This window comes from Pimephales promelas, chromosome 3, assembly GCF_988280905.1.
Source record: "Pimephales promelas chromosome 3, fPimPro1.hap1.1, whole genome shotgun sequence".
NCBI lineage: Eukaryota > Metazoa > Chordata > Actinopteri > Cypriniformes > Leuciscidae > Pimephales > Pimephales promelas.
The window spans coordinates 29,324,647-29,332,476 of record NC_142771.1 but is presented as its reverse complement, the minus strand read 5'-3'; positions in this window follow the sequence as shown (position 1 = coordinate 29,332,476).

Here is a 7,830-nt window from a genome sequence, read left to right as displayed (position 1 = left end):
CTGATAGAGGGCCATGAGACTTAGACCTGAGTGCAAAAATGGAGGCTCTAGACACTTCCAGAGCTGAGATATCGAAACTCAAAAATTTGACCCGAAAAAAAAAACGACAGTGGTACCCCTTTCGTTTTTTTTTTTTCGGGCGAAAAATGAAGTTTCTCCAATCTTCTCAAAACTCTGGATTCTGATAGAGGGCCATGAGACTTAGACCTGAGTTCAAAAATGGAGGCTCTAGCCCCTTCCAGAGCTGAGATATCGAAACTCAAATATTCGACCCGAAAAAAAAAAAACGACAGTGGTACCCCTTTCGTTTTTTTTTTTTTCGGGCGAAAAATTAAGTTTCTCCAATCTTCTCAAAACTCTGGATTCTGATAGAGGGCCATGAGACTTAGACCTGAGTACAAAAATGGAGGCTCTAGACCCTTCCAGAGCGGAGATATCGAAACTCAAAAATTCGACCCGAAAAAAAAAACGACAGTGGTACCCCTTTCGTTTTTTTTCATTTTTGGGCGAAAAATTACGTTTCTCCAATCTTCTCAAAACTCTGGATTCTGATAGAGGGCCACAAGACTTTGACCTGAGTGCAAAAATGGAGGCTCTAGACCCTTCCAGAGCTGATATATCGAAATTCAAAATTTTGACCCGAAAAAAAAGCCGACAGTGTTACCCCTTTCGTTTTTTTTTTTCATTTTTGGGCGAAAAATTAAGTTTCTCCAATCTTCACAAAACTCTGGATTATGATAGAGGGCCACAAGACTTTGACCTGAGTGCAAAAATGGAGGCTCTAGACCCTTCCAGAGCTGAGATATCGAAAATCAAAAATTCGGCCCGAAAAAAAAACGACAGTGGTACCCCTTATGTTTTTTTTTTCAGGCGAAAAATTAAGTTTCTCCAATCTTCCCAAAACTCTGGATTCTGATAGAGGGCCATGAGTCTTAGACCTGAGTGCAAAAATGGAGGCTCTAGACCCTTCCAGAGCTGAGATATCGAAAATCAAAAATTCGGCCCGAAAAAAAAACGACAGTGGTACCCCTTATGTTTTTTTTTTCAGGCGAAAAATTAAGTTTCTCCAATCTTCCCAAAACTCTGGATTCTGATAGAGGGCCATGAGTCTTAGACCTGAGTGCAAAAATGGAGGCTCTAGACCCTTCCAGAGCTGAGATATCGAAACTCAAATATTCGACCCGAAAAAAAAAAAACGACAGTGGTACCCCTTTCGTTTTTTTTTTTTTCGGGCGAAAAATTAAGTTTCTCCAATCTTCCCAAAACTCTGGATTCTGATAGAGGTCCATGAGACTTAGACCTGAGTGCAAAAATGGAGGCTCTAGACCCTTCCAGAGCTGAGATATCGAAACTCAAATATTCGACCCGAAAAAAAAAATGACAGTGGTACCCCTTTCGTTTTTTTTTTTCGGGCGAAAAATTAAGTTTCTCCAATCTTCTCAAAACTCTGGATTCTGATAGAGGGCCATGAGACTTAAACCTGAGTGCAAAAATGGAGGCTCTAGACCCTTCCAGAGCTGAGATATCGAAATTCTAAATTTTGACCCGAAAAAAAAAAACGACAGTGTTACCCCTTTCGTTTTTTTTTTCATTTTTGGGCGAAAAATTAAGTTTCTCCAATCTTCTCAAAACTCTGGATTATGATAGAGGGCCACAAGACTTTGACCTGAGTGTAAAAATGGAGGCTCTAGACCCTTCCAGAGCTGAGATATCGAAAATCAAAAATTCGGCCCGAAAAAAAAACGACAGTGGTACCCCTTATGTTTTTTTTTTTCAGGCGAAAAATTAAGTTTCTCCAATCTTCCCAAAACTCTGGATTCTGATAGAGGGCCATGAGTCTTAGACCTGAGTGCAAAAATGGAGGCTCTAGACCCTTCCAGAGCTGAGATATCGAAACTCAAATATTCGACCCGAAAAAAAAAACGACAGTGGTACCCCTTTCGTTTTTTTTTTTTCGGGCGAAAAATTAAGTTTCTCCAATCTTCTCAAAACTCTGGATTCTGATAGAGGGCCATGAGACTTAAACCTGAGTGCAAAAATGGAGGCTCTAGACCCTTCCAGAGCTGAGATATCGAAACTCAAAAATTTGACCCGAAAAAAAAACGACAGTGGTACCCCTTTCGTTTTTTTTTTTTTCGGGCTAAAAATTAAGTTTCTCCAATCTTCTCAAAACTCTGGATTCTGATAGAGGGCCATGAGACTTAAACCTGAGTTCAAAAATGGAGGCTCTAGCCCCTTCCAGAGCTGAGATATCGAAACTCAAATATTCGACCCGAAAAAAAACCGACAGTGGTACCCCTTTCGTTTTTTTTTTTTTCGGGCGAAAAATTAAGTTTCTCCAATCTTCTCAAAACTCTGGATTCTGATAGAGGGCCATGAGACTTAGACCTGAGTACAAAAATGGAGGCTCTAGACCCTTCCAGAGCTGAGATATCGAAACTCAAAAATTCGACCCGGAAAAAAAACGACAGTGGTACCCCTTTCGTTTTTTTTTTTGGGGCGAAAAATTAAGTTTCTCCAATCTTCTCAAAACTCTGTATTCTGATAGAGGGCCATGAGACTTAGACCTGAGTGCAAAAATGGAGGCTCTAGTCCCTTCCAGAGCTGAGATATCGAAACTCAAAAATTCGGCCCGAAAAAAAAACGACAGTGGTACCCCTTACGTTTTTTTTTTTCGGGCGAAAAATTAAGTTTCTCCAATCTTCCCAAAACTCTGGATTCTGATAGAGGGCCATGAGACTTAGACCTGAGTGCAAAAATGGAGGCTCTAGACCCTTCCAGAGCTGAGATATCAAAATTCAAAATTTCGACCCGAAAAAAAACCGACAGTGTTACCCCTTTCGTTTTTTTTCATTTTTGGGCGAAAAATTAAGTTTCTCCAATCTTCTCAAAACTCTGGATTCTGATAGAGGGCCACAAGACTTGGACCTGAATGCAAAAATGGAGGCTCTAGACCCTTCCAGAGCTGAGATATCGAAATTCAAAATTTCGACCCGAAAAAAAAAAACGACAGTGTTACCCCTTTCGTTTTTTTTTTTTTTCGGGCGAAAAATGAAGTTTCTCCAATCTTCTCAAAACTCTGGTTTCTGATAGAGGGCCATGAGACTTAAACCTGAGTGCAAAAATGGAGGCTCTAGACCCTTCCAGAGCTGAGATATCGAAACTCAAAAATTCGACCCGAAAAAAAAACGACAGTGGTACCCCTTACGTTTTTTTTTTTCGGGCGAAAAATTAAGTTTCTCCAATCTTCTCAAAACTCTAGATTCTGATAGAGGGTCATGAGACTTAGACCTGAGTACAAAAATGGAGGCTCTAGACCCTTCCAGAGCTGAGATATCGAAACTCAAAAATTCGACCCGAAAAAAAAACGACAGTGGTACCCCTTTCGTTTTTTTTTTTCGGGCGAAAAATTAAGTTTCTCCAATCTTCTCAAAACTCTGGATTCTGATAGAGGGCCATGAGACTTAAACCTGAGTGCAAAAATGGAGGCTCTAGACCCTTCCAGAGCTGAGATATCGAAACTCAAAAATTCGACCCGAAAAAAAAACGACAGTGGTACCCCTTTCGTTTTTTTTTTTCGGGCGAAAAATTAAGTTTCTCCAATCTTCTCAAAACTCTGGATTCTGATAGAGGGCCATGAGACTTAAACCTGAGTTCAAAAATGGAGGCTCTAGCCCCTTCCAGAGCTGAGATATTGAGATCCCATGTAGCATTTATGCCATTATAAATATCTCAATATCTCAGCTCTGGAAGGATCTAGAGACTCCATTTTTGCACTCAGGTCTAAGTCTTTATATTTCCTGCTTTATATTTTGGGGTGAAGTGTGACCAGGATCTGGTTTTGTTGAGATTCACACACTGACTGTGGTGTGTGTGTGTGTGTGTGTGTGTGTGCACCTGCTGTCTGGTCTAGTAAACAGTAGTGCAGTGCCAGATCAATGCTGTGTGTAATAAGCCCAGCAGTGTTTATGTGGATGAGTGCGTGTTGGTGTTGATTCTGTCCTCTTCACATCTGTTCCTCCACTCCTCCAGCAGCTGAGATATCGAAAATCAAAAATTCGGCCCGAAAAAAAAACGACAGTGGTACCCCTTATGTTTTTTTTTTTCAGGCGAAAAATTAAGTTTCTCCAATCTTCCCAAAACTCTGGATTCTGATAGAGGTCCATGAGACTTAGACCTGAGTGCAAAAATGGAGGCTCTAGACCCTTCCAGAGCTGAGATATCGAAACTCAAATATTCGACCCGAAAAAAAAAATGACAGTGGTACCCCTTTCGTTTTTTTTTTTTCGGGCTAAAAATTAAGTTTCTCCAATCTTCTCAAAACTCTGGATTCTGATAGAGGGCCATGAGACTTAAACCTGAGTTCAAAAATGGAGGCTCTAGCCCCTTCCAGAGCTGAGATATCGAAACTCAAATATTCAACCCGAAAAAAAAAAACGACAGTGGTACCCCTTTCGTTTTTTTTTTTTCGGGCGAAAAATTAAGTTTCTCCAATCTTCTCAAAACTCTGGATTCTGATGGAGGGCAATGAGACTTAGACTTGAGTACAAAAATGGAGGCTCTAGACCATTCCAGAGCTGAGATATCGAAACTCAAAAATTTGACCCAAAAAAAAAACGACAGTGTTACCCCTTTCGTTTTTTTTCATTTTTGGGCGAAAAATTACGTTTCTCCAATCTTCTCAAAACTCTGGATTCTGATAGAGGGCCACAAGACTTTGACCTGAGTGTAAAAATGGAGGCTCTAGACCCTTCCAGAGCTGAGATATCGAAAATCAAAAATTCGGCCCGAAAAAAAAACGACAGTGGTACCCCTTATGTTTTTTTTTTTTCAGGCGAAAAATTAAGTTTCTCCAATCTTCCCAAAACTCTGGATTCTGATAGAGGGCCATGAGTCTTAGACCTGAGTGCAAAAATGGAGGCTCTAGACCCTTCCAGAGCTGAGATATCGAAACTCAAATATTCGACCCGAAAAAAAAAACGACAGTGGTACCCCTTTCGTTTTTTTTTTTTCGGGCGAAAAATTAAGTTTCTCCAATCTTCTCAAAACTCTGGATTCTGATAGAGGGCCATGAGACTTAAACCTGAGTGCAAAAATGGAGGCTCTAGACCCTTCCAGAGCTGAGATATCGAAACTCAAAAATTTGACCCGAAAAAAAAACGACAGTGGTACCCCTTTCGTTTTTTTTTTTTTTCGGGCTAAAAATTAAGTTTCTCCAATCTTCTCAAAACTCTGGATTCTGATAGAGGGCCATGAGACTTAAACCTGAGTTCATAAATGGAGGCTCTAGCCCCTTCCAGAGCTGAGATATCGAAACTCAAATATTCGACCCGAAAAAAACCGACAGTGGTACCCCTTTCGTTTTTTTTTTTTTCGGGCGAAAAATTAAGTTTCTCCAATCTTCTCAAAACTCTGGATTCTGATAGAGGGCCATGAGACTTAGACCTGAGTACAAAAATGGAGGCTCTAGACCCTTCCAGAGCTGAGATATCGAAAATCAAAAATTCGACCCGGAAAAAAAACGACAGTGGTACCCCTTTCGTTTTTTTTTTTGGGGCGAAAAATTAAGTTTCTCCAATCTTCTCAAAACTCTGTATTCTGATAGAGGGCCATGAGACTTAAACCTGAGTGCAAAAATGGAGGCTCTAGACCCTTCCAGAGCTGAGATATCGAAACTCAAAAATTCGGCCCGAAAAAAAACGACAGTGGTACCCCTTACGTTTTTTTTTTTCGGGCGAAAAATTAAGTTTCTCCAATCTTCCCAAAACTCTGGATTCTGATAGAGGGCCATGAGACTTAGACCTGAGTGCAAAAATGGAGGCTCTAGACCCTTCCAGAGCTGAGATATCAAAATTCAAAATTTCGACCCGAAAAAAAACCGACAGTGTTACCCCTTTCGTTTTTTTTCATTTTTGGGCGAAAAATTAAGTTTCTCCAATCTTCTCAAAACTCTGGATTCTGATAGAGGGCCACAAGACTTGGACCTGAATGCAAAAATGGAGGCTCTAGACCCTTCCAGAGCTGAGATATCGAAATTCAAAATTTCGACCCGAAAAAAAAAAACGACAGTGTTACCCCTTTCGTTTTTGTTTTTTTTTCGGGCGAAAAATGAAGTTTCTCCAATCTTCTCAAAACTCTGGTTTCTGATAGAGGGCCATGAGACTTAAACCTGAGTGCAAAAATGGAGGCTCTAGACCCTTCCAGAGCTGAGATATCGAAACTCAAAAATTCGACCCGAAAAAAAAACGTTAGTGGTACCCCTTTCGTTTTTTTTTTTTTTCGGGCGAAAAATTAAGTTTCTCCAATCTTCTCAAAACTCTAGATTCTGATAGAGGGTCATGAGACTTAGACCTGAGTACAAAAATGGAGGCTCTAGACCCTTCCAGAGCTGAGATATCGAAACTCAAAAATTCGACCCGAAAAAAAAACGACAGTGGTACCCCTTTCGTTTTTTTTTTTCGGGCGAAAAATTAAGTTTCTCCAATCTTCTCAAAACTCTGGATTCTGATAGAGGGCCATGAGACTTAAACCTGAGTGCAAAAATGGAGGCTCTAGACCCTTCCAGAGCTGAGATATTGAGATCCCATGTAGCATTTATGCCATTATAAATATCTCAATATCTCAGCTCTGGAAGGATCTAGAGACTCCATTTTTGCACTCAGGTCTAAGTCTTTATATTTCCTGCTTTATATTTTGGGGTGAAGTGTGACCAGGATCTGGTTTTGTTGAGATTCACACACTGACTGTGGTGTGTGTGTGTGTGTGTGTGTGTGCACCTGCTGTCTGGTCTAGTAAACAGTAGTGCAGTGCCAGATCAATGCTGTGTGTAATAAGCCCAGCAGTGTTTATGTGGATGAGTGCGTGTTGGTGTTGATTCTGTCCTCTTCACATCTGTTCCTCCACTCCTCCAGCAGCTGAGATATCGAAAATCAAAAATTCGGCCCGAAAAAAAAACGACAGTGGTACCCCTTATGTTTTTTTTTTTCAGGCGAAAAATTAAGTTTCTCCAATCTTCCCAAAACTCTGGATTCTGATAGAGGTCCATGAGACTTAGACCTGAGTGCAAAAATGGAGGCTCTAGACCCTTCCAGAGCTGAGATATCGAAACTCAAATATTCGACCCGAAAAAAAAAATGACAGTGGTACCCCTTTCGTTTTTTTTTTTTCGGGCTAAAAATTAAGTTTCTCCAATCTTCTCAAAACTCTGGATTCTGATAGAGGGCCATGAGACTTAAACCTGAGTTCAAAAATGGAGGCTCTAGCCCCTTCCAGAGCTGAGATATCGAAACTCAAATATTCAACCCGAAAAAAAAAAACGACAGTGGTACCCCTTTCGTTTTTTTTTTTTCGGGCGAAAAATTACGTTTCTCCAATCTTCTCAAAACTCTGGATTCTGATGGAGGGCAATGAGACTTAGACTTGAGTACAAAAATGGAGGCTCTAGACCATTCCAGAGCTGAGATATCGAAACTCAAAAATTTGACCCAAAAAAAAAACGACAGTGTTACCCCTTTCGTTTTTTTTCATTTTTGGGCGAAAAATTACGTTTCTCCAATCTTCTCAAAACTCTGGATTCTGATAGAGGGCCACAAGACTTTGACCTGAGTGCAAAAATGGAGGCTCTAGACCCTTCCAGAGCTGAGATATCGAAATTCAAAATTTCGACCCGAAAAAAAAAATGAAAGTGTTACCCCTTTCGTTTTTTTTCATTTTTGGGCGAAAAATTACGTTTCTCCAATCTTCTCAAAACTCTGGATTCTGATAGAGGGCCATGAGACTTAAACCTGAGTGCAAAAATGGAGGCTCTAGACCCTTCCAGAGCTGAGATAT